The sequence below is a fragment of the Canis lupus genome, chromosome 15, assembly GCF_003254725.2.
Source record: "Canis lupus dingo isolate Sandy chromosome 15, ASM325472v2, whole genome shotgun sequence".
NCBI classification, from domain to species: Eukaryota; Metazoa; Chordata; class Mammalia; order Carnivora; family Canidae; genus Canis; species Canis lupus.
Genome location: NC_064257.1, coordinates 35,524,238 through 35,551,767, shown reverse-complemented (window position 1 = coordinate 35,551,767; position 27,530 = coordinate 35,524,238). Strand labels below are relative to the sequence as shown.

General features: G+C 38.2%; 1 long non-coding RNA gene across 1 annotated transcript in view; it reads right to left on the bottom strand.

Annotated features, from left to right (window-relative positions):
* The window catches only part of LOC125752513 (uncharacterized), a 101,704-nt gene that overhangs the window by 57,583 nt on the left and 16,591 nt on the right, over positions 1–27,530 (bottom strand). The window lies entirely within an intron of this gene.

Below are 27,530 nucleotides of genomic sequence, written 5' to 3'. Positions count from 1 at the left end.
TTCATTATTTCATGGATTCTACAGTTTGTGATACCTAACCTAAATTACTCTTGTCTGATAGGGACCAGAGTAGACTACAAGGCTGATGGTTCATGCTGCTCCCTTCGCCCATGCATCCCACTAGTGGCAAAAGTCTCATAAACTCTGATGTCGGGACCCCTGGGTGGCTCAGTGGTTGAGCATCTGCCTTCAGCCCAGGGTGTGATCCCGGAGTCCCGGAATCGAGTTCCACATCGGGCTCCCTGCATGGAGCCTGCTTCTCCCTCTGCCTATGTCTCTGCCCCTCTCTGTGTACTCTCATAAATAAATAAATAAAATCTTTTTTTAAAAAAAAAAAGCCTCTGATGTCCTTTGTTGCCTCGTGAGTTAGTTACACTTCTTAGATGGCTCTGTACTACCTTTGTCAAAGAGTGGTTCATTGCATTTTCTCGGCTAATGATCCAATATTACTTGCATAGATCATACCTCACAGCTTTTCCAAACAAACTTTTTGAATTTAACTTGTGTAAGGCCCTAAAATATCATAGTAGGGAAGTTAGCTTAAAAGAACACATCACAGTTACACTCAAAGCTGCCACCTGACTCTGTCGTTTAGGTCTCTGAGACAGGACATGGGCCCACTGACCCTTTTTTAGCCAATGTCTTGAAATGTGTTCTTGGCCTTTCCTCCATGACTTCCATCCATATTACTACCCCCAGATGAAACAGGAACACGTGAGAAAACCAGCCCTGAGTATCTCTTAGCTTCTCCAACGTAGACCTATAACACCATGGGTTATATTGGTGAAGAAATGGAGTCCATGACTAGAGCCTGAGTCAGAGTCAAGTTGCTTCAAATATTTATTGAGCACCTTCTTTATGCCCAATATCAAGGAGATCTTGGCACCTAGCTATTATCACTAGTCCCAACAGGTTTCCCTGAAAGCATGATTACATCACATGCTTTTCACAGCCCTCACTGCCCTCCAGTAATTATGGAGCAACACTGGGTAACTGTGGACTGTTGAATGAAGCAAGCCTGGGCCACAGATGAACCAAAAGCAGATCCAGTAAAGCTAACTCCTTCATCCCTCCTGGATCCTCCAAAAAGCTCAGAGTAAACAGTACCTTTATGTTATTGTCATTATGTTGTGCTTCCCTCCTTTGCTTCATTACTTCGTATCTGTTGCTTAGACTGTAAACAGAGACCCAATGCCAAGACACAAATAAAGTCACCAGGAAACCCAGCTCCAGGTGCCAGACCTACCTTTGTGCTTTTGGACTATTGCTGTTTGTGTAGAGATGGCGGGGGGAAAGTGCCACATGGCTCAGTGCTCATTTGTTTCCTGCTCTGTTAGGTATTAAACCCCAGCAACCTGCCCAAGGCTCAGTCTCCCTCACTATAGCTAACTAACTAGAACACTAACCCCCAGCTTAGTGCCCCATAAGCACAGTCCTCTCCTCTTTTCTTTCTTCTTTTCTTTTCTTCCCAAGACCCTGTGCTAATTACCATTATATAATAAGCAAGAAATGTAGAATGCAGAGATTTCTTTATACTTCTCCTCATATGGAAAAAAAAAAAAGAATTGTTGATTATCTTAACCTACACATAACTTGTGGAACAGAAAGATTCCTGTCAAATAATCCTCCCTTAATAGATTCCCTTCACTATTATAAACTAAGACATGACCTTCAAGCATTAGTACCCAGACAATACAACATTTGTGTGTTATTTAATTAGCTTATTTCTTTTGTTAATGTACATTCCTGTGGTTATATCACTTTCCACTCAAACTTTTTAAAAAATGCTACATGGTATTAAAAAATTTTTTTACCAATGTGTCCATACTTTTGCTCCATTTAAAAAAAATTTATTTCACCAGCCAGGCTCTCGCAATGTTTTGAGGTTATCTCATAACAATGGCTAATTTATTAAGTCCTGGAAAATTATAACAACAGTAAGTCTTTGTGCAAAGTTGGCATGCTGGAGATTTTTGGTTAAAAAAAAAAAAGAATGTGATAGATCTACCAGAGACCACTGTCATTTCTGTACCATCTAATCCTCATTATGGAGTGATTTTTATCAAATTGGGAAGTGATCATGTGGCAGCCTAAATAACACTGGAAAACTAATTCAATAAATCAGAAGGGTTATTCCATGTCATCTACATGCTCAAACAAGAGGGAGAGCATATTGGCTTTAATAAATCCTCAGTTTCCAGCCAAAGGACTTTCAGAGCTCTTGGCTGCCTGATCAGATGTCTGGAATTATGAAAGCAAAGAAAGGTTTCAGACATAAGGAGGAACTTCTGATATCATAAAAGGAAGATTTGAACTGGACAGATTGCTTAGTATTCTACGTAAGTATCTAATAAACATGTAATTGTCTGATAATTGTTATCTCATTTTACATATAAGAAAACTAAAACTAAAAAGAGTTAAGAAACTTGCTCATAATTAGAGCTAGGAAATGATGGATCTGCAATGCTAATCTTTCTGTAATGTCCACATCATAACACAGGATATTAGAGGGTATGCTGGTTTTGTCAGTGATTCCTACTCAGTTGGCCAGCCAGCCTGGGCATGCTGTATGTGACCAGTGACTCAGATCGCTGGGTTGATGAAGTTGAGAGTCATTTAGTGATTCAGCAAATATTATTGAAAAACTACTATGTGTCAGGCACTGTTCTAGGTGCTAGAGAAAATGCAGTGGATAAACAGACAAAATCCCTTTCTTCCCTGAGTTTACATTCTACTGATGGGAAACAAATAAAATAAGCACATACCATCAGATGGTGATAAGAATTTTGAGGAAAAGAAGGATAAGAGGAAAAGAAAAAACTTCAGTGGAGGTGCTCATCTATTTAGATGGTCAAGGAAGTGCTCTCTGATAAGAAGACATTTGAGCAAAGAATGAAGGAAATGAGGGAAGGGAGAAGAAAGTGAACCATGTCATATCAGGGGAAAGAGCATTTCAGTCAGAGTGAACACCAAGTGAAGGGCCTAAGCCAGATGCTCTGCACACTTAGGGAGAAGCACTGAAGATGCCAGCAGGGCTGCAGCAGAGTAAGCAAATGGGAGAGTTGAAAGGGATGAAGTGGAATGGGTGGCAAGGAGGGAAACGACCATGAAAGACCCTTTGGATCCTACAAACATTTAGGGTTCTACTCTATGTGAGATGGGAAGTCCTTGGGAAGTTTTCAGTATGGTGACATACTGGTTTATGTTTTAAGGGGTCTCCTCATAATTAGCCAGTTGACTTGGATGCCTCTAGGCAGCAAGGCCCCAAAAGACAAATGGAATGAGTAGTAGGACAATAGTGCAAAGGACATGGGCTTTGAAACTAATTCTGTGTCCAGACCTCAGGCTCCATCACCAGCTAGTTCTCTTAGTCTTGCACTAATTATATAACCTCTTTGAAACTCAGTTTCCTCAACTGCAAAAAGACAATAATATAATCTACTCTATAATTATTAATTAAATCAGATATGTAGAAAGCACCTGAAATATTACTGTATTTTATTAGCATTAAAAAAATAAAAGTAACCAGACATTATATTTAATTTAGTGATTAATTATTGAATTATTTACCATTATTAAAAATAATACAGGCAAGACCTGGACTGGATAACATTTCTTCTCACTTCTAGAATAATAACAATAACAAATTAATAGTGGAGAAGATAAAGGATGTGCTCTTTCTCTTAAAGAAAAACTTTGTATTTTTGGAAATTTTCAAAGATATACAAAATTAAAGCAAGTACCCTAATGAGACCCATGTATACAGTTTAAATAATGAGCATTTATTCAATCTTATTTCATCTTTTTTTCTGCAATATTTTAAAGCAAATCCCAAATATATTATCATTTCAACTATAAATACTTCAGTTTGTATCCCTAACAGAAAAGAATGTTTTTTAACATAACCCAATACAATGAATATATTTAACAAAACTAACAATCATTTCTTAATTTCATCTACCATGCAGTTCATGGTCAAATTTTTCAGATGTCTCAAAATATCTTTCTACAGTTGTTTTGCTCAAATCAGGATCTAAACCAAGCCAATAGATTGCACTTGCTGATATGATTCTCAGGTCCCCTTTTATCTGTGACAGTTCCTCCTTTTTTTCTCCCATGACTTTTGTTTTGGAAGAAATTGTCATTTGAAGGATATGTTCTCTTAATGGCAGGTTAGTAATGTTCCCTCCACAGGCAGAGGACATCAAACCTACATATTATACTAAAGACCCAATCCAAGTGCTTTCTGAGAGGTGTAAGGGGAATGTTTTCTGCTTCTGAAAGAGGAAGTTAATACTATCAACTCTTGTAGAGAAAATACCACTTAATATGGTAAGGAGCTGGCCTTAGACTCTTTAAGATGGGCATAAAGGACTCTTGTGAAATAGACCTAATGGCTTTCTTCTGTCCTAGAATTCTCTGGGACCTATCCTTAGACGTGTATTTAAATGATCACCGTGAGATAATGACCTAACAGAATTTCCTGGTTTCTGTTAAAGAGCAATCAGAAATTCTTCTTTGTTGGTAAGAAATTACAAGAATACTTCTTGCCTAGTGAAAGAAGACAGGTCAGTTATTGCTATGATAGCCTATACATGGCCCTTAAAACTGATGGCCCAATTGGATTAGTTTAGATAAATTCAACTCTGCAGTCCTAACTAGAGCTAATAGGCTTTCATCAATTCTTTCAGGTAATTCAATAGAACAATACTCAAAAGAATTAAAGAGATACTGATAAATTCTGAATGAGCAGAAGGGGTTTTTTTTTGATAAGAGGGGAAAAAAGCAAGATAAATGTAGCCCCTGTTGGTTCTATACCATGGTATGAGTAAATTTTATCAAAGGATCACTTGTAGAAATAACTACCAAGGAGATAAACATCCAAGATTCTGACCAAGAATTGACTTTTGGAAGCAAATCAAAACTTAGATATTGGTTCCCATACACATTATTTAACCATCAAATACAACATTCCTTTATAGACCTTAATAAAGGGCCAAAATTATAAATGAAGTGTTTGTATTCATTACAAAGTATTTTGGACTTAGGGATTCTTTTGAAATGTCCATGTGAGTCAACATGGGGTGGAAGCTGGAAAAAGAAAGCATGGTCTCCCACTCATAGCTAATTCTGGCTCTGGTAATCAGGAAAACACAAGAGACAGCCAAGTATGGACTGGCAACCCCAACTATCTTGTTTTGTCATTTTGTCTTTCACTCAATAATCAACCTTCCTTGGGCATTCATTAGAATGTGACCTAGCACTACGTCCACTGTGTTCTGAGTATAATAATTCTTCATCAAAATGTGAGGCCAGGAATTGATTTAACACTGATATTCATTTTTAATTAAGATGGATAATTCAGAAAGATGTTATTGTTGGCAAACAAACCACAAAAGGAAATCAGTGGTCTGTGAGACATAAGGCAGGATGGTGGAGAGAAAAGAGTAACAGGAGAATAAAATAGGAGAAAGAAAGAATATTTTTGTTTTTAAATATCCCAAATAGGGGATCCCTGGGTGGCCCAGTGGTTTAGCGCCTGTCATCAGCCCAGGGCTTGATCCTAGAGACCCAGGATCAAATTCCACATTGGGCTCCCTGCATGGAGCCATGGAGCCTGCTTCTCCCTCTGCCTGTGTCTGTCTGTCTGTCTGTCTGTCTCTCTCTCTCTCCCTGTGTGTGTCTCTCATGAATAAATAAATAAAATCGTTTAAATAAATAAATAAATAAATAAATATCTCAAATAACTGATGAAAAAGAAAAGAGAAGAAAAAGAAGAAATGAAGGAAAAGAAACTATAGTGACAGCTTTAGGTTCAAAGATGTTTTTAAAAGTTGGCACATGTGAAGTGCCTGGGTGGCTCAGTCAATTGAGCATCCAACCTTTGATTTTGGCTCCAGGCATGATCTTGGGGTTCTGGGGTCAAGCCCCAGGTAGAGCCTTGAGTGGAGCCCTTAGTGGAGCCATATGTTGAGTTCCATGCTCAGTGGGGAGTCTGATGGAGATTCTCTTTCTTCCTTTCCCTCTAGCCCTCACCGACCTCCCTGCCACTGCCACTGCCACTCACATGTGCATGCACTCTCTCTCTCAAATAAATAAATCTAAAAATGAGTGGGAAATATCAGGGAGGGAGACAGAACATGAGAGACTCCTAACTCTGGGAAACGAACTAGGGGTGGTGGAAGGAGAGGTGGGTGGGGGGTGGGGGTGACTGGGTGATGGGCACTGAGGAGGGCACTTGATGGGATGAGCACTGGGTGTCATTCTATATGTTGGTAAATTGAACACCAATAAAAATAAATGTATTTTAAAAATAAATAAATAGGGATCCCTGGGTGGCGGAGCGGTTTGGCACCTGCCTTTGGCCCAGGGCGCGATCCTGGAGACCCGGGATTGAATCCTACGTCGGGCTCCCAGTGCATGGAGCCTGCTTCTCCCTCTGCCTATGTCTCTGCCTCTCTCTCTCTCTCTCTCTCTCTCTCTGTGTGACTATCATAAATAAAAATTAAAAAATAATAAATAAATCTATAAATAAATAAATAATAAAAATAAAAGTTGGCACATGTGGGATGGCTCAGTCAGTTGAGCAACTGACTTGGTTTTGGCTCAGGTCATGATCTCATGGGTCACGGGATGGAGCCATGCTCAGTGGGGAGTCAGCTTGAGGATTTTCTCTCTCTGCCCCTCCCCTCATTGCATGCTCTCTCTCTCTAAAATAAATAAATAAATCTTTAAAAGTTAAAAAAAAATCTTTAAAAGTTGGCACATGTAAGATTGTGGCAGAAAGCTTCAAGTCTCCTACATGCTGGGCCGATTGGAGGCAAGTGGAGCGAGGTGGAGGGTAGCCTGTATGTGCTTCATCGGTACTGACAGGAGGAGTGAAGGAGGCTCTGTCTTGGATCAGACCTTTCCCACATATACACAAGGCTGAGCTGTTCCACTGGGCTTGGTCTTTGGGGTGTGGACAGCCCAATCCATTCAATGTACAAATGCTGTTTACAGCTATTCACATTGGTTAAGGCCTAGAATTGATAGAAAGCAGCACAATTTTTAATCCTTCAATTTCAAATCTCAACAGGAGGAATTTTGGTTAGATGTGACCAAACTTCTATAAGTTGCTTTAACAGAAAACAAATCTGAAAAGCTGGCAACTGATAAGGGCTGTTCCTTGGAAGAAGGCATAATATATTGATTATGTTTCTTCAAACTAGAATCACTAAGACCAGTGGGAAAATACAGGAAGGTAGATTGCAACTCAATCCTTAAGAACATTTTTTAATGCTTTTATCAAACTAATCATGAAACTCTGAAGAAGTGAGACATATGACACTGAAAATTGTTAAGAATAGATAACTTCTGCCAGAAAAACTGAACAAGAGTGATTTCCAACCTTGGTAGGACTATGAGGACCATTTTGAAATTTAGTTAGGACCCCCAAGTTAGTATTTGTGCCATAGTATCTGTTAAGAAACCATGATAACTAATGCTACAGACCTGTCCACTTAAAAATTATTAAAATGGTAAATTTTCCTATGTTTATAGTTTACCAAAATAAAAGACAAAAAACCACGATGACAAAAAAATTAATTTAGTAGTGCTTTTAAAATAAATTTACATATTGGGGCACCTGGGTGGCTCAGTCGGTTAAGTGATTGTCTGTCTGCCTTCAGCTCAGGTCATGATCCAGGGGTCCTGGGATCGAGCCCCTCGTCAGGCTCCCTGCTCAGCGGGGCAGTCTGCTTCTCCCTCTCCTCTGCCCCTCTCCCTGCTTGTGCTTTTTCCCTCTCTGTCTTTGTCAAATAAACAAAGTCTTTTACAAACTAATAAAATATAAATAAATTTGTATTTTATTTATTATAACAGCACTCACATACATTAGAAAAATAATAGTCATTATTTCCTTTATTCATTTATTTATTTACAGAATACCTAATGTGTCCTAGGCACTGATGATACAAAAATCAATATGGTTCCCAACCTCAAAAAACACATATATTTGCAAGACTTGATATTTATTGATCTACATACAATGCTGTTTCACATACCAATTAGAGGGAACCAACCTTGTCTCCAGTTTCTCAGGAGTCCTGAGCCTGCAGGTTGAAAACTACCCATATAAAGCAATTTCCTTCTTCTTTAATCTTCTTTAAACCTCTACTATGTGATATAAACAAAAACCCCATTCAGTAATAATATTTGGCTATAGGTAATATGGTAAAGCATGAAAAGTTCATCCCATGCTGATTTGGTCACAAGAATATAGACCTTTCTCATGTAACCCAATATGCCCTTGACCAGAATAGGAAAGTGATTGATACACGTTAATTTGTCATTCTAGGTTTGGACTTTCACACCTATTGTACAAAAAGGAAAAAAAGAAAAGCACATTTTTAAAAAGTTCTTCCGAAGGAGTATTTAGGGACATCTTAAAAATGGGACTATGAACCACTAGTTTAAAATAAAGAGGTTTTGCTTTAGTATCACACTTAATTTTGCTCTTGTAAAAGAATAGTCAGATAGTTAACAATTTACCTGACATCTTGGGTGCCTGCCAAGGTACTTGCTGATTTCATTCTAAAATGTGTCCTTCCAGGGGGTACAAAATGAGAGTGATTCCTCTGTTTTGCATCTGTATTTGATACACTTTCCTTTAAGGAGGGAGGCAAGGGAAAGGGGGGATATCTCATATTTAACTATACTATTTGACAACAGAGAGCCCTCCAGTAATCAGGGTTTTTTTCTTCTCCACTTGGCCCCCAACTGAGCAGGGTAAAATCCTTTCCTACCTGGAGCGCTGCAGGGGGTGTGACAAGTGGAGATATTACTGGACATTTGCATTTAAAGAATTAATAAAAATTCCTCATTTGCCTGAAAGGCCTATGAAGTTTATAACCTTGACATTTTATAACCCCCTACACTGGTTTCCCTCCTGGTATGGCCAAACAAACCAACATAAATCTCTATCTTAAAGAATGCAATTAGTAATGTGCTACTGGGCCTAGTAATGTACTAGAACTATGCAGTTCCCCAGCCACAGAATTTCACAAAAGGGAAACAAACAATGCAGAACAATGAAAAGCATTTCCTAAGCTATAATAACCTTTAGGTCACCCATATTAATGACAACTATTCCATGTGAACATTTCTTTTTTTTTTCCATGTGAACATTTCTTAACCAGTCTATCGAGAACAAAAGGTCAAAACTACCTTTCGTTGAGGTTAACATAGAAAAACTTATTTTCACTTATTCTTGCCTAGAAATTGATATTATTGGTGCTTCCTGGGGATGATTTTCAAAGTTTAGTCTGTCTTAAGGCTCTCTGAGATCCATCCCTAGAGTAGTACTGAACCCAGTCTGCCTCTATGGTCCTGTACTTTAGGCAACACAGAAAGAGCTCATTAGAGCTGTTGCCAAGCCCACTAGAACCCTGAGAATGGTGGGACACCTGGGTGGCTCAGTGGTTGAGGGAGCCTGCTTCTCCCTCTGTCTATGTCTCTGCCTCTCTCTGTGTGTCTCTCGTGAATAAATAAATAAAATCTTAAAAAAAAAAAAAAAAAAAAAAGAACCCTGAGAATGGGCCTTGCCAGGGGAAAGTGATGGGTTCTACTATGAACATTGTTGTAGTATAGGAGGAACACTGGGAAGGGAGTACACATGGAAAATTCAAGAATATTTTCTGAGCCAAGGGAGAGAAAGAGAAGCTGGCCCTAAGTCTGTCACTGAAAAAGAGAACACAGAACACTGATTAGGACTCCACAGTCCTGCTCCTCTTGTGTAATCTTTTTCTTTTCTTTTTCTTGTTTTATTTAAATTCAATTAGCTAACATATAGTATATCATTAGTTTCAGATGTAGTTTTCAATAATTCATCAGTTGCCTCTTGTGTAATCTTATAAAAGGAATTTCTTGGAAGACAAGTGGAGTCCCAAACTGGTGAGGCCGTTCAGGGCTTTGGTAGAGACCCAAGCACTCATCGGAGGTAACTGACATTTTTAGTCACTGTGTTTGGGAAGGGGGTTGAGCGATGGTCACCAAACATTAAACCTGAGAAAGTCCCCAAGACCAGCAGCACCACTAGGAGCTGCCAGGGAAGTCCTGGCTGATAGGAATGATTCCCAAGAGCAGCAGTGTCAACTGTCTTGAGGGATACTGAAGTCAGTCTTTTTTTTTTTTTTTTTTTTAAGGTTTTATGTATTTATTCATGAGAGAAAGAGAGAGAGGCAGAGACATAGGGGAGCCTGATGCTGGACTCTATCTCAGGACCCCGGGATCATGCCCTGAGCCAAAAGCAGACACTCAACCACTGAGCCACCCAGGTGCCCCTGAAGTCAGTCTTTACTGGCTATATAACAGCGAAGAGGGAAAAGGATGATCTTTTCTTCTTTTGGAAACCACTCTATGCTCTCAAGCCCTTTTGCCCTAAACCATGTGGATCCTTGACTCCAAAATTATTTCCTGTTTTTTTTTCCCCTGAGAAATCCTTGCAGACTTCAACCTGCCACCTTCTCAGCAGCCTAAGTCCACAGCCTAAGCATGGATGGCTTTCTTCAATTGATGTCCCTCATGAAACAGCCTCTCAACTAAGAATGGATGGCTTTCTTCAGCTTGATCACCAGCACTAACTCCTACTGCTCTGGCTTCAGGGATAAGGCATCACCCTCCCCCTGCCACATCCTTTTAAGACGTAACAGGCCCTTCCAGTATTTCATCACAGCAGATTACCATCTCTAATAAGACTTCAACCAAGGTTCAAAAGTAGCCAACTGGAAGACAGTCTATCTCCTAAAATGTGAACTAAATGCATTAGAATTGTCTGGAGTATTGCTACAAACAAGGTTAAGGGCTCCACTTCACACTTATTTAATTGGAATTTCTAGAAGTGGGTCTCAGATATCTGCATCTATAAAAAAAAAAAAAAAAAAAAAACCTCCCCAAGAGCATACCAATATGCACACCAATACTTGAATCACTGGCATGGGAAGTAATTTACAACTGCTATAAGATATGCCTTCTCCTAGAGCCTACAGGACAAGGAGTCAACATCCAGGGGACCTCAAGGTACTTTCATATCTAGATTTCACCCAGCATTCATGGCAGAAGCTCTGGCTCAGTCCCACCACTTGTAGTGTACTGGCATGGCCATGCAGCAAAGCCCAGGCAAAGTGCCAAAAGGTCCAATGAGAGAAGAGCTCTCTCTGTTGCCTCAGTCTAAGGCTCACCCAAGTCCTGCCTTATTTCCAGTCCTAGGATTTGCCTCTTCTGAGATATGTGAAAACAGAATTCCTACTGTCATCACGGAAACTACGACCCCTCCAACTTACAAAAGGCATGATCTTGCTCTGAGCATCTCAAGGATAATCACTTCAATATATTTTCTGAAGTCTGGGCCATTTCTTTCCCAAATAACATCATGGCTTAGGCATTAACAGTCCAAACTCAGCTTCACCAAGTCCAATCCAGTTCTTTTTATAGTCTCTCCTCTGTTTTAAGATAAAAATAAGGCCTACATCCCCTTTCCTGTAGTTTTCTTGGCCCTATAACTCAGACTATGTAGTGAATCTTGTTTAAGCAGAATATAACAACTCTCCCCAAGAAAAAGCAAGAGGTAGCAGACAGAGGAGTCTTGATCCATACCTGGAAAAGAAGCATCTCAAGTTCTTTGATTCTAAATAGTGGCATCAATTGTCAGAGAGAGCATCAATATAATGCAGTTAAAAAAAAACATATTAAATGTAAATAAAAATGCTTTCCTAGGGACTCCTGGGTGGCTCAATGGTTGAGCAGCTGCCTTAGGTTCAGAGCATGATCCCGGATTCCCAGATTCGAGTCCTGCATCGGGCTCCCTGCATGGAGCCTGCTTCTCCCTCTGCCTGTATCTCTGCCCCTCTCTCTCCATGTCTCTCATGAATAACTAAACTCTTTAAAAAAATGGTTTACTAAACAATGGCATAAACTTACTATATAATAATGTTACACTCTATTGTGCAGTATTACAAAGTTAAGGACTTCTCCTATTCATGAACTTCCAAATCACTTTTTATAGAAAGCATGATACAAAAAAAAAAAAAAAAAAATTAAAAAAAAAAAAAAAAGAAAGCATGATACATGGTATCAGCAACCTTGATTTGGAATAATACTTGCTGTTCCTCTTTACCGCCTTTCGGATTAACAGAGTAACTTCAAAGCAGATTACTTAAAGAATACCAGGATATATTCTACACTCTGCATTTGTTTTTATTTTCTTAGTTGAATTGCATATGAGTGCAAGTCAGACAGCTTTCCTTGAATATTATCCAGAAAGTTTTGACATAATTTACTACTTGAGTCTTTCATGATGTCTGAATCAGTTATACCAATTCCTCCTATATTTAGTAATTTCCATTGCCTTTAGTTGTATTGTCAAGCCCATGATACCTAATTATTTTGCCCAAATCACTGACAAAATGAAACAAAGTATTTGTGGATGGATCCCTTTCTTGGAACCTGGAAAGCATGTGGTTTTTGCTAACCAAGAAAATATGGACAGCAAATCCATCTTTGACAAACTTTTGTTCCCTGAAAAAAAAAGTATATCCTATAGATTTTCATGCCCTTCAAATATACAGCAACTTTTCATTGTTATATGAAAGTGTAATCTTTTAGAAATTATTTTGAATGACACTAAAGGACCCAAATTTAAATTTAATATTTTTAAAAAAAATAAATTTAATATTTATAGTATTTATAAATACTGTACTATTTATAAATAAATATTTATATTAAATTTAAATTTAATATTTATAGTATTACGGAAATCACTCCACCAAAGTGACAAATAGGAATTTCTATACATGGCTTAAGTTTCCATTAAGTAACTGTAAAAAATCATTTTAATTCCCAGTTCTGTTGGACAGTTGGTAATTTCAAAATCATTAAAATGTAAATGGTAAGTAGTTGCAAAGATACAACTCTATCTGCACTATAAAGGACCTACTTTTTAACACAGAGAACATGTAAAGTAGTTTTACATTTAGAAAAAATATACTATGAGCACACACACATGCACACAATCAGCTCTAGGAAGTGTAAAGATTTAAATATGAAAAGCAAAACTTAAACACTCTTAGAAATACATATAGCATTTAAAAGAATGATCAATAAACATCTAAAGAGATGTTCAATCTTACTAGTAACAAGAAATGTAAATTTAAACAATCAATGAGATATAAGATAGGTATCTGATAATACCTAGTAATACCGAAGAAGTGGAAAAAATAAGAACTATAAGACTATTATTTGTATAATGGAGCAATTTGGTAATATCTAACAAAGTTAAAGGTACACCCCACTTCTTGATTTATCCTTAGAAAAACTTTCACACATGTGCTCAAAGAAACATACCAAGCAAAAACCAAAATATCTACCAACAGAAGAAGAGATGAGTAAATTATGGTATATTTATGCAATAGAACCATATACAGCAGTTTTCTTCCCCCCTTATACAGCAGTTTAAATAAATGTATTGAAGCAACACCTATCAACATGGATAAACTTTAATGTTTTTTTAATTTTTAAATTTATTTTTATTTAAATTTAATTAATTAACAGAGTGTATTACTACTTTAAGAGGTAGAGTTCAGTGATTCATCAGTTGTATATAATACCCAGTGCTCATTATATCACATGCTCTCCTTATTTTTTAAAAAATATTTATTTATTTATTCATGATAAACACACACACACAGAGAGAGAGAGAGAGAGGCAGAGGGAGAAGCAGGCTCCATGCAGGGAGCTCAACGTGGGACTCGATCCCAGGACTCCAGGATCACATCCTAGGCCGAAGGCAGGCGCTGAACCGCTGAGCCACCCAGGGATACCCACATGCTCTCCTTGATGCCAATCACCCAGTCACCTCATCCCCCTACCCCTCTCCTCACCAGCAACTCTCAAACTCTCAATTTGTTTCCTATAGTTAAGAGTCTCTTATGGTTTGTTTCCCTCTCTGATTTCGTTTTTATTTTTCTCTCCCTTCCCCTATACTCCTCTGTTTCTTTTTTTTTTTTTTTTTACTCCTCTGTTTCTTAAATTCCACATATGAGTGAGATCATGTGATAATTTTCTTCCTCTGATTGACTTATTTTGTTTAGCATAATACTGTCTAGTTCCATCCACCTCATTGTAAATGGCAAAATTTCATTTTCTGATGGCTGATTACTATTTCATTATATATATATATATATATATATATATATATATATATATATATACCACATTTTCTTTATCCACTCATCTGTCAGTGGACATCTGGGCTCTTTCCACATTTTAGCTATTGTGGACATTGCTGCTATAAACACTGGGGTGCAGGTGCCCCTTTGGATTACTACATTTGTATCTTTGGGGTAGATACCTAGTAGTGCAATTACAGGGTTGTAGGGTAGATCTATTTTTAACTTCTTGAAGAATCTCCATATTGTTTTCCAGTGTAGCTGTACCAGCTTACAGTCCCACCAACAGTGTAAAAGGGTTCCCCTTTCTCCACATCCTCTCCAACATTTGTTGTTTCCTGACTTTTTAATTTCAGCCATTCTGACTTGTGTGAGGTGGTATCTCATTGTGGTTTTGATTTGTATTTACCTGATGTCAAGTGTTGAACACTTTTTCATGTGTCTGTTGGCCATGTATATGTCTTCTTTAAAGAAATGTATATTCATATCTTCTGCCCATTTCTTGATTGGATTATTTATTCTTTGGGTGTTAAGTTTGGTAAGTTCTTTATAGATTTCAGATAGTAACCCTATATCTGATAAAACATTTGCAAATATCTTTTCCTATTCTGTCGGTTGCTTTTGGCTTTGTCAATTGTTTCCTTTGCTGTGCAAAAGCCTTTTATCTTGATGAAGTCCCAAAAGATTTTTATCTTGATGAAGTCCCAATACTTCATTTTTGCCTTTGTTTCCTTTGCCTTTGGAGACATGTCTAGCAAGAAGTTGCAGCTGAAGTCAAAAGGGTTGCTGCCTATGTTCTCCTCCAGGATTTTGATGGATTCCTGTCTCACATTTAGGTCTTTCATCCATTTTGAGTCTATCTTTGTGTATGGTGTAAGAAAATGGTCCAGTTTCATTCTTCTGCATGTGGCTGTCCGATTTTCCCAATACCATTTGTTGAAGAGACTGTCTTCTTCCCATTATTCTTTCCCGCTAAGTCAACAATTAGTTGACCACAGAATTAAAAGTCCATTTCTAAAAAAAAAAAAAAAAAAAAAAAAAAGTCCATTTCTTTAAAAAAAAAAAAAGTCCATTTCTGGGTTCTCTGTTCCATTCCATTGATCCATGTGTTCATTTTTGTGTTGGTACCATACTGTATTGATAATTATAGCTTTTTAATATAGGTTGAAGTTCAGAATTATGATGCCACCAGCTTTGGTTTTCTTTTTCAAAATTCCTCTGGCTACTCAGGGTTTTTTCTGGTTCCACACAAATTTTAGTATTATTTGTTCCAGCTCTGTGAAAAAATGTCAATAGTATTTTGATAGGGATTGCACTGAATGTGTAGATTGCTCTGGGTAGCATAGACATTTTAACAATAATTGTTCTTCCAATTCATGAGCATGGAACATTTTTCCATTTCTTTGTCTTCCTTAATTTCGTTCATATGAGTTGTGTAGTTTTCAGATCTTAATCTCTTTGGTAAGGTTTTCTCATAGGTATCTTATGGTTTTTAGTGCAATTGTAAATGGGGTCAATCCCTTCGTTTCTTTCTTCTGTTTCAGTCAGTATATAGAAGTGCAACTGATTTCTGTGCACTGATTCTATATCTTGCCACTTTGTTGAATTTCTGTGTGACTTCTAACAATTTTGAAGTTGGAGGCCTTTGGGTTTTCCATATAGAGTATCATGTCATCTGTAAATTGAGAGTATGACTTCTTTGCCAATCTGGATGCCTTTTATTTCTTTTTGTTGTCTAATTGCTGAGGCTAGGATTTCTAGTACTATTTTTGAACAACAGTGGTGAGAATGGACCTCCCTGTTGTGTTCCTGACTTTTGGGGAAAAGCTCTTGGTTTTTCCCTCATTGAGAATGATATTCACACTGGGCTTCTCATATATGGCTTTTAGGATATTGAGGGATGTTCCCTCTATCTCTACACTGTGGAAAGTTTTAATCAAGAAAGGATGCTCTACTTTGTCAAATGCTTTTTCTGTATTGAAAGGATCATATGGTTTTTCCTTTCTTGTATTAATGTAGTGCATCACATAAATTGATTTGGAAATGTTGAATATACCCTTGCAGCCCAGAGATAAATCCCACTTGGTCATGATGAATAATCCTTTTAATATACTGTTGGATCCTATTTCCTGGTATCTTGGTAAGAATTTTGGCATCGGGGCAGCCCCGGTGGCTCAGCGGTTTCGCGCTGCCTTCAGCCCGGAGCGTGATCCTGGGGACCCGAGATTGAGTCCCGCATCCGGCTCCCTGCATGGAGCCTGCTTCTCCCTCTGCCAGTGTCTCTACCTCTCTCGCTCTCTCTGTGTCGTGAATAAATAAATAAAATCCTTAAAAAAGAAAAAAAAAAAAAAGAATTTTGGCATCGATGTTTATCAGGGATATTGATCTATACTTCCCCTTTTTGGTGGGGTCTTTGATTTGGGGATCAAGGTAATGTTGGCCTCATAGAAAGAGTTTGGAAGTTTTCCTTCCATTTCTATTTTTTGAGACAGCTTCAGAAGAATAGGTATTAATTCTTCTTTAAATGTTTGGTAGAGGGACACCTATAGGTGGCTCAGTGGTCTAGCATCTACCTTTGGCTCAGGGCATGATCCCGAGGTCTGGGGATTGAGTCCCATATCCGGCTCCCTGCGGGGAGCCTGCTTCTCCTTCTGCCTGTGTCACTGCCTCTCTCTCTGTGTCTCTCATGAATAAATAAATAAAATCTTAAAAAAAAAAAAAAAGAAAGAAAGAATAAAATCAAACAGGTGAACAGAAGAACAGAACAATAAACTAGATCGTGGGTACATTTTGATCTGTTTGTTATAAGAAACTAGATCCCAAAATTGTGAAGAAAAAAAACATATATATACACACACACATATATACAGAAATAAAATTGAATACAATGAAAGAAAGCAAAAAATGAGATATAAATATAAATATATATATATTATGTAAACGTAAAAAAATGTTTATTTAGAGACGTAAAAAAAGAGTTGATAAGGGTACCTGGGTGACTCAGTTAAGCAGTTGTCTTCAGCTCAGATCATGATCTCAGGGTCCTGGGATGGAGCCCCAAGTCGAGCTCCCTGCTCAATGGGGAGCCTTCTTCCTGCCCCTGCCCCCACTCATGCTTGCTCTCTTTCTCTCTCAAATTAATAAAATCTTTTTTTAAAGTTGATAAAATCAGAAATTAGCTGAAAAGGAAAAATAATTTTAAACTGAAAGACTACAGAATCATGAGAAAAATAACATGAATTCTATATACTTTTTTCCCCTAGCGCTGGAGTTTTGCAGTTCTGTATGATTGGTAAACTTGGTATTAGCTGTATCTTCTGGGGGTGGGGCCTATTGTGCTGATTCTCAAGTTTTGTTTTGTTTTGTTTTGTTTTCAAAGAGAGGTGGGAGGGTTGGGTTTTTTTAAGATTTTATTTATTTCTTCGTGAGAGACACAGAGAGAGGCAGAGACACAGACATAGGCAGAGGGAGAAGCAGGCTCCCCACAGGGAGGCCGAGGTGGGACTCCCTAGATTCCGATCCCGATCCCGAGACTCCGGGATCATGACCTGAGCCGAAGGCAGACGCTCATCGTCCTGATTCTCAAGTATCTTTGCCTGGGGCTGGGTTCAGTGTCAGCCCCTCCAGATTGCTGTATGTGGCTTTTGTCCCCTAAAGACTTTCTGTACCACTTTGGGGGATGAAAATGGAAGTGGCAGCGCCCCATCTCCGCCCTGGAAAGGGAAGTTCACCACCCCCCCCACCCCCCCCACTCTCCAATAAACCATCACAGAAAAGCAATCACTTTTGTCTGCCTAGTTCCCATCCACACTGCGTTCACCCAGCCTGTGACTGCGCCTTATCTCAGGTATCTTATCCTGTTTGGAGTCTCCAAATTTCACAGACTCTGGCGGCAGAACACACACTTCTGGGGCCGGGGGTGGGGGGTGGGGGGCTCCGTGGGGCTCCGCCACTTGCTGGACCCACACTCTGCCCCAGGTCATGCTCTGTGGCACCCCCAGCTGAGAGCCCACTCCTGCGCTCGCTGATTGCAGCTGGCTTCCCCGCTCCGATGCCTATGAACTCTGTGGCAATCAGGCACCCTCATTCTTTCCGTGACCCTGGGGATCCTGAGACCATGCTGTCCCACCTTGGATTCCATCCTGCTTGGCCACCTGAGTGCCTTTCAGGGACATCCCTCTCTGAAGCAAACCTATAAAAGCTCCGATTCTGCACTCCACTGCTTATATCCCTTTTGGCTACCTGGCTTACTGAGGCCCCACCCAGGATTTATCTTTCAATATATTGCCTTGAATTCACTTCTCTGCATCTCCTACCTTGCAAAAAGTGGTTGCTTTTCTACTTGCAGAATTGCAAGAATTATTTTCTTAGATCTCCAATCGAGTTTGCAAGTGTTTATAATGATTTGATAGCTATCTAGCTGAATTCCGGAGAACAGACAAAATTAGTGTCCCTTAGTCCTCTGCCTTCTTGCCTCCTAAACCTTTTATGCTAAACAAAAAAGCAAAGTAATCTACAGACTATAGGTACAGAATGCCGTTTATATAAAGTTTAAAATCAAACCTACCTATTGTTTAGATAAATATATACACTATATTGTACACAATGTATATATATATATATATATAGCATATATCCTACACAATATACTATATCCTACACAATATACTACATACTATACAATATACTATATTGTGTATATATATACTATATATGCTATATTGTTTATAGATATATGTATACATATAATAAAAAGAGGCATAACAAAACAAACAAACAAAAAACCCAAGCAAAAATAAAAACAAAAAACCAGGCATGGGAATATTAAACACCAAATTCAAGATAGTGGTTATCACAGGAAAGGGGCAGATAAGGGGTACACAAGTATTTCAACTATATCTTACTTTTTGGTACTCTTATTCCAAAAGAAAGAAACAAAAAGATCTGAAAAAAATGTGGTAAGATGCTAAGACTTCTTAAAGCTGGGTAGTGGGTATGTTATTTGTCCTATTATTTTCTATACTTCCTATATGCTTAAGTTATTTCATAAGTTTATAAAGGAGAAAGATCATATTATGAGACAATAACAACAGAACTTAAAGACAATTGATGGGTCATTGATACTGGGTTAGCTTTGTCTTCCACTGTTAGATGAGAGTTACTCCAAGTAGATAAATGAAAATAAGTCAAAAATTTTCTGTGACACAGTACTTGAAAGCATTAGCACATTTCAGTATGTATTTGTAAGTAAGCATACTGATCACTTTTAACTGACTTGAGTGATAATGGGAAGTAATTTTCCATTATTTTCACTTAACAATGAAGCTTTAAATTGAGAACAATTAATAAAAGAAAACTTCATATTAGTTTTTCTTTAGGAGTACTCTTCTCACTTTGAAAGTACTAGTCCTTTCATATTTCCAAAGATGAAAGAGAAAGAATGTTTTTAAATGATGCTTTTAGTGACTTTAAAGAAATAGAGTTCCAAAAGGTGAACACGTTGCGTTTTTTTCAGTGCAAAATCAAGTCAAAATATAGGAAGCAGCATGTGGTAACAAAAACACCACAAAGCCAGAAATCAAGAAACTGAATTTTAAGGCAGATTTTGGTACTAACTAGCCTCTTAAAAGTTCGGAGATTACATTTAGTTAATCCCTAAATTCTCTTTCAGTCCCAATTAAGAATATTTTAATTTATCTTGAACAGTAAACTAATATGGTGGTTTAGTGAAAATAAAAAGCAAAATGTAGCCTCCAGATGAAAGGCAAGCATTTTAAAACTCCCAACCAGTGGCCTAATCATCTAAATCCAGAGTACTATTTGCTAGGCACCAAGTAATAATCAGATGGTCAATTGGATCATAGAGGCATATCCTTGTGGTTTGAGGAAAACTGAAGTAATTGAGAAGAACTAAGACTATTGAGAATAGAACACTATAATCAGTGGTTCTCAAATTTTCCTGTGTATCAGGATCACTCATGTATCCTGTGGAAAATACAGCTGCCAGGGCTCCATCATAAAAATTCTGATTCAGGAAATCGAAAGTGGGACTCAGCTGTATTCTTCATAAGCCCCACTGATAATTTTAGTGTAGACAAGCACCTAAGACAAACGCATATCACTGTTATATAAACCATACCAGCAGATTTACTGGTCATTTTACTTAGTTATTAATAGCAGAGTTATAACTACGGGTTACAATTGTTTAATTATCACGTACCTTCTCACTTAAAACAAACAAACAAACAAACAAACAAACCTGGTCATGATGACTGATGACGATGATAATGATGATAATGATGATTGTGATGACCATGATGATGATAGTAGCTAATATTAATTAAGCATATATTATTATTCAGTCATCATACTATGTTTTCTACCCATATAATCTCTTTAAAACCTCACAATAACCCCAAGAGATAGGTGTTGTTGATGTTGTTGTTGTTGTTGTTGTTATTGCCATGAGCTGGCCCAATATAACAGTTAGTGGGTGGTAATGCCAGGATTCCAACTCAGGCCAATTGACTTCAGAGCCCAAACTATCAACTGCTGCCTTATACTATCTCTATAAGTGGTATAAATCCCAACTATAGCTCTTAATAACAACAGCTGTCATTTTATAATACACCTACTATGTACTGAACTCTGTTAAACACAAAATCTCATTTAATCCTCAAAGCATTCCTGCCAGTTAAATATTTCTATCCCTGTTTTACAGATGGGGAAAGGGACTGAGAGATGGGGCCACACAGCTGTGACGTCGCAGCACTCAAACTTTAGGTCAGATCTGCTGGCTCCTAAGCCTATTCTTTTTTGATTATGTCATACTGCTTCTCAATCTATATCAGTGGCCAGAACCCCAATTCCTATCCATTTTCTCCTTTTCCTGGAATCTTAACCTTGTTCTGCCTGGACTGGTCATTTTCTAAAATACCAGTGGCTCTAGGAGTGTATTGTCCATTATATCTGCTTCTGAAGGCCAAACATTGTGTTTTGGATACTTGCCTCTTAGGGCTGTTTTAATTTTCCCAGCATTCTACGGCAGTGGTTTCCAAATTTTGTTTTGACTACTCAACCTTATCAGCAAAACATTTTGAGAAGTCCCATCATACAAGTATTTATTTATAGATTATATAATATGTACTCATATATTATGTATTTCACAAAACATGAAGAAGTAGAACTCTTTTTCATTTTTTTTTTTAAGTAGGCTCCACACTGGGCCTCAGGACGCTGAGATCAAGACCTGATGGCTAACCAAATGGGCTACCAGATGCCCTAAAGTAGAACATTTTTAAATAAGATTTTTTAAATGTAAGTATACAAATATTTCTAATATTTTCTTATGACATCCCCCTATGGAAACTATCACTTTAAGAAACTCTCAGAAGGTCTGAGGACCAGAGTTAGCAATCTCACAATTTAAAAGTTATAAAGCCCCAAGAAAGCAGCTCCTAACCTGCCTGAGTTGAAAAACCTTTTAAAAGATAGAATCTCAAGCCCCACTTCCCAAAATTCCAACTTAGAACATGTTAACACCCTACTTGTGATAGGGTGGAAACCACTGCACAAAGAGACCCAAGCCCTGGCCAAAGGACCACAGGGTCAGTGATAACAGTGATTATATCTGTTTGGTTCTAATATTATTGCCTCGCCCTCCATGGGCTTATCTCTCTGATAAACTCTGACTCATAAGATTTCAATTATCCTTCTGATCTCTAAGAGGAGAAATTACTTAGGCCTACTCTTTGGTTTTTAGATGGAAAAGGATAGTTCCCAAGGCATTCTTTTCCTACTAAGAAGACTGTCCTAGGTAATAATGGACAACTTTCTCAGGTGGATTGGTCTTCTATCCCTTAAAAGAAAGATCCCCATTCCCAAAGTAGCAATGTAAGCACAAAATAGCTTTTCAACCATCTGGCTAGGCTCAATGCAGAATGCCTTTAATTATTTCTTATCCACTATCTTTGGGTTACATTTATGCTCAAAATATTACCATTTCCAAAAATAAATGTTTCTTTGAAAGATTTTATTTACTTTGTTGAGAGCGAGAACAAGTGAGCATGAGTGAGGGGAAGGGCAGAGGGAGAGAGAGAAGCAGACTCCCTGCTGAGCAGGGGGGATGTAGGGCTCGATCCCAGGACCCTTGGATCATGACCGGAGCCAAAAGCAGATGCTTAACAGACTGAACCATCCAGGTGCCCCTAAAATAAATGCTTTTAATAGTTAATTTGATTCACACAGCTACATTTTTGGGTTCGTGTGCATGCATGTGCGTGTGTGTGTGTGCACGCACTGTACATGATTGAGGGAGAATACAATCATGCAATCTCTTCCCAGGGTCATGTCTTAATAACCCACTGTATCCACACTTGAGAATGGCTTATCAAATGTTTGCATAAGCCATTGTGTTTTAGGATATCAAGAGAAGATTTTCACTAAACCAGCTGATTAGCGTTCATTAAAATAGATTAAAGTATCTACTGTTTCTCAGACCCACTCTGACCAACCTCAATTATCACCCTTTACTTTCTTATCTGACTTGGCATTAATTCCTAATCTGTCTTTGGTCACGAGTTTTGTCTCTTTTTCTAACCTCTAAACCTCTGAGTGATATGGGGGATTGTAGAGGCCCGGGAAAAATTAAGGCCATCCCACCTAAAGTTTATCATTAGCACAAGTACAGCCATCTTAGGCCCCTGTGAATAAGAGCTGAACTTTATGGGAAAAACTGCAGGGAATCCCATATCAAAAAGACAACAGAGCTCAGAATTGCCCTCGGCAGAGAATCCCATATCAGAAAGACAACAGAGCCCACGCCCCTGGTAGAAAGTCCCATATTAGAATGAGAACAGAGCTCAATGCCCTTAAGCCCCATATCAGAATGTAAACAGAACTTGAGAAATTCCTCCACTCCTTCTGAAAATCCCCTAGACCAACCTATAAAAAACCCAGCTGTAACCCACTTCGGGGTCCAAGTCCCTGCTCCGCTGTGTTGGGTATACTTGGGCCCAAGCTCGAGCTTGCTAATAAACCCTCATGCGCTTGCATTGGTGTCGGCTCCTTAGTGGTTTCTCGGATTCCCAATCTTGGGCACAACAGGGATCCCTGGGTGGCTCAGTGGTTTAGCGCCGCCTTCCGCCCAGGGCATGATCCTGGAGACCCGGGATCAAGTTCCACATCAGGCTCCCTGCATAGAGCCTGCTTCTCCCTCTGCCTGTGTCTCTGCTTCTCTCTCTCTCTGTATCTCTCGTGAATAAATAAATAAATAAAATATTTTTTTAAAAAGATATGAGTAACAATATCAAGTCTATAGCTGCAAGTGGATAGCTATGAATGAAGCAATGGCAGCAGGAGAGGACCCCATGCCAATTTGTTCTCCAAATATATTCACAAGGCTTATAAAATCACAAACCATGAAACTGATGAAGTTTCATTTGTTGAACAAGCCAAAAATATATTTCCCATCTTAAAAAACAAAACAAAGGGATCCCTGGGTGGCGCAGCGGTTTGGCGCCTGCCTTTGGCCCAGGGCGCGATCCTGGAGACCCAGGATCGAATCCCACATCGGGCTCCCGGTGCATGGAGCCTGCTTCTCCCTCTGCCTATGTCTCTGCCTCTCTCTCTCTCTCTCTCTCTCTCTCTGTGTGTGTGTGACTATCATAAATAAATATTAAAAAAAAAACTATTTTGTTAGAGAATTCATTTCTCACACGTAGAAGCTGAAATGAACTAGTCGTGGAATGACAAGTTTTGTCATTATTTCATCCATTAAAATTGAGGTGACTATAATTTTGAACTCATTAATCTTCTTTTTAAAGATTTTATTTATTTATTCATGAGAGACACAGAGAGAGACAGAGAGGCAGAGACACAGGCAGAGGGAGAAGCAGGCTCCATGCAGGGAGCCTGATATGGGACTCGATCCTGGGTCTCCAGGATCACACCCTGGGCTGAAGGCAGCGCTAAACCGCTGAGCCACTGGGCTGCCCTGAACTCATTAATCTTATATTTATGAATTTATCCTAAGGAAATAAGATATATCTGAAAATTTATATTCAAAGCTATTGTTCTCGATGTTCCTATAAAAAGGAAAAATTGAGGCCAATCTAAGTGTCCAACAGTAGTAATTTTATTAAACTGTGCTATGTTCATTAGATTAAGCTTTAAATCATGTTACCAGGGGTGCTTGGGTGGCTCAGTCAGTAGTAAGGTGCCTGCCTTTCACTCAGGTCATGATCTCCAGGTCCTGAGGGAGCACCACCTCCCTGCTCAGCCAGGAGTCTTCTTCCTTTCCCTCTGCCCCTCCCACCTGATCATGCTTTCTCCTTCTCTTCCTCTCAAATAAATAAATAAATCTTTTTAAAAAAATCATATTACCAAGTAATATTTTAAGAAACAATTAAATGTAGGAAATATCATATGGTGAAAGGAAACATATAGTGTTGTAAACAGTGTTGGATTTATACAGACTTTGAAGATATCAATTTTGTAAAGAGTGTTGGATTTATACAGACTTTGAAGATATCAATTTTGTAAAGAGAAAATGCTTGTGTCAATTTCTTTAAAAAGACTGGAAAGGTATACAAAAATATTTGTAATCATCTCTGATAAAATTTCAGGTAAAAACTTTCCACATTTTCTACAATAAGCATTCTTTTACTTATATACAGATACACACATTACTGAAAAATGATTTTTATCATGAAATATGCTTTGGTCCTAAATCACTGTCTTTTTTTTTTTTTCTAAATCACTTTAATTTGAAAATCCATGTAAACAGAATTTCCAACATTTTATTACAGAGACTACTCAGTGTATATTTATATTATTATTCATATTACTAAATTTCTTTAAGCCATGTTCACTTACATGAACATAATATTCCTATGTTGTTTTTATTCCATCTAATTTTCTTAGTATTTGGGTATATGTTAAAATTACAAAGAGAAAAATATTCTCTGACATCTAGTACTAAAGAGTTACAGTAAATATTCAAAGGAGCCAGCTAATAATAATATTATTTCTTCTATAGGAAAAGAGAATTTTTTAAAAAGATTTTATTTATTTATTCATGAGAGACAGAGAGAGAGAGAGAGAGAGAGGGGAGAGGTAGAGACCAGGCAGAGGAAGAAGCAGGCCCCATGTAGGGAGCCCAACGTGGGACTCCATCCCTGGTCTCCAGGATCACACCCTGGGCTGAAGGCGGCGCTAAACCGCTGAGCCACCTGGGCTGCCCAGAAAATAGAAATTTTAAGACAGTAAATCATAGCAAATAGGTGGCCTTTGCTATGCAATGATAAAACTCAAGTTTCTCACGATCCTGTAATATCTGTCTTTATATTAAACAGTGTCAGCTTATATAATTCTTTGGGCTACAAGTTAGTAACTCTAAAAATGATCAAAAGGAAAGTTAGCACTTATATGTGACTCCTCAAGTTTCTAAGTTTTTCAGAAAAAGCAAAGAAGACATGGAAATTTTCAAATATATATATATATATATATATATATTTGACTTGGGACTCAATCCAGGGTCTCCAAATCACGCCCTGGGCTGCAGGCGGCGCTAAACCGCTGCGCCACCGGGGCTGCCCTCAAACATATTTTAAAGTGTTGACTTGGGGTTCCCCGGGTGGCTCAGCAGTTTAGCGCCTGCCTTCGGCCCAGGACAGGATCCTGGAGTCTCAGGAGTCCCACATCAGGCTTCCTGCATGGAGCCTGCTTCTCCCTCTGCCTGTGTCTCGGCCTCTCTCTCTCTGTATCTCTCATGAATAAATAAATATAACCTTAAAAACTAAAAAAATAAAGTGTTGACTTTTGGTATTCGTAATGGCTCATCTCTTCATGGGATCTATGCCATTAAAAACACAGATAAATCACAGAAGAAAAGCACCATCCATTTAATTATCCCAATGAAGATGAGACAGAGAAAGGGAGTGGAGAGCTTCCACCCAGCAACCCAGCTTTAAGCCTTCATGTGTTGTTCGGACATAATGGCATGAACAGTTTTAATACATCCACAGAACAGTATTCCTCTGACAAGTTATTTAAAAGATTAGTGCCAGATATTGGAGGGAGGATGTGCAAGTGAAGGCTGAGTGTAGCTCATTTAGTGGGGGTCTTTAAATTGAGCTATCACATAATAATAATTTTTTTTCTCACTATGCAACAAAGGACAAAAAGGCAGGGAAGCTTAAAAGAGCTATTCATGAGAACAAAATTTGAGCTCTGAGTCAACTGTTTACACATTGCAAATGTATTTCATGCACTTTAACACAACACCACCCTTGGTGGTGATGCCTGCCAAGCTCCAGATTGTCTTAAGTTTAAGGACCCAAAGAAGTTGACTGTAGGCTTTAAAATGTCCCCAAATGCACTGTTCTCCCAGGTAAAAAGGAAATACCTGGATTTTGGACTAGCTCCTCTCCTAAATCTGCTACTGTATATAATTCCAACTTGGAATCTCTTCCTTCTACTTATACAGATGGTATCATAACTGGAAAGGGTTTCCCAGATAAAAAGCAAACATGATTCAAGGTTGAGACCTTATTAGCATTTCCAAAGGACTATGAAAAGCCTCCATTCTATCTCCCCTGCCAAGTAAATTTTGTTTTGCTGAGCTTTGGCACTGTTCCTCTGTTGTCATGGTGGGGCATTATTGTCACAGCTGTCTCAGGGGGTGCTGCCTTGAATATGTTTAGAAAATAACACACAAATAAGAAACATGACATTTGCTATACAACCACACCTACTACTGCAAAACTCCAAGCTGGCAATATATGCATCACTTTGCACTTAAAAAAATGAACACAAAAAGATGAAATTAAGCAAATGAATGAATGTATTTACTACAAAGAACATAGAGTGCATACAGATGCTTTCACTAAAGGGAAAACGCAAAACAAAAAAAATAATACTTTGAAGATGTACTTTTTAATATGAACAATTAACGCAAACTCCTCAAAAATAATTATAAACCATTCCATCCAACTGCTCCAACTGCCTGCTTCACTTAGCTATTTTCTTTTTATTTTTTTTATTTTTTTTCAATTTTCTTTTTAAAATGACCATTTTGTTTTGATTATCTTGTTCTTCAGGAAACAGTGGGCTGTCAGCCTTTTGAAATATTGCACTATTCTCAATTTCATATTGATTATGAATTGAAAAAGGTACTTATAGGGAAGTTGATAATAGTACATATAATGCCTTGAATGATGAGTAAAATGTGAATATCTTATGCAACATACTGGAATTTCCTTTACAAGCTTACTGCCTTTTTTTTTTTTTTTAATTTATTCATGAGAATACACAGAGAGGAGAAAG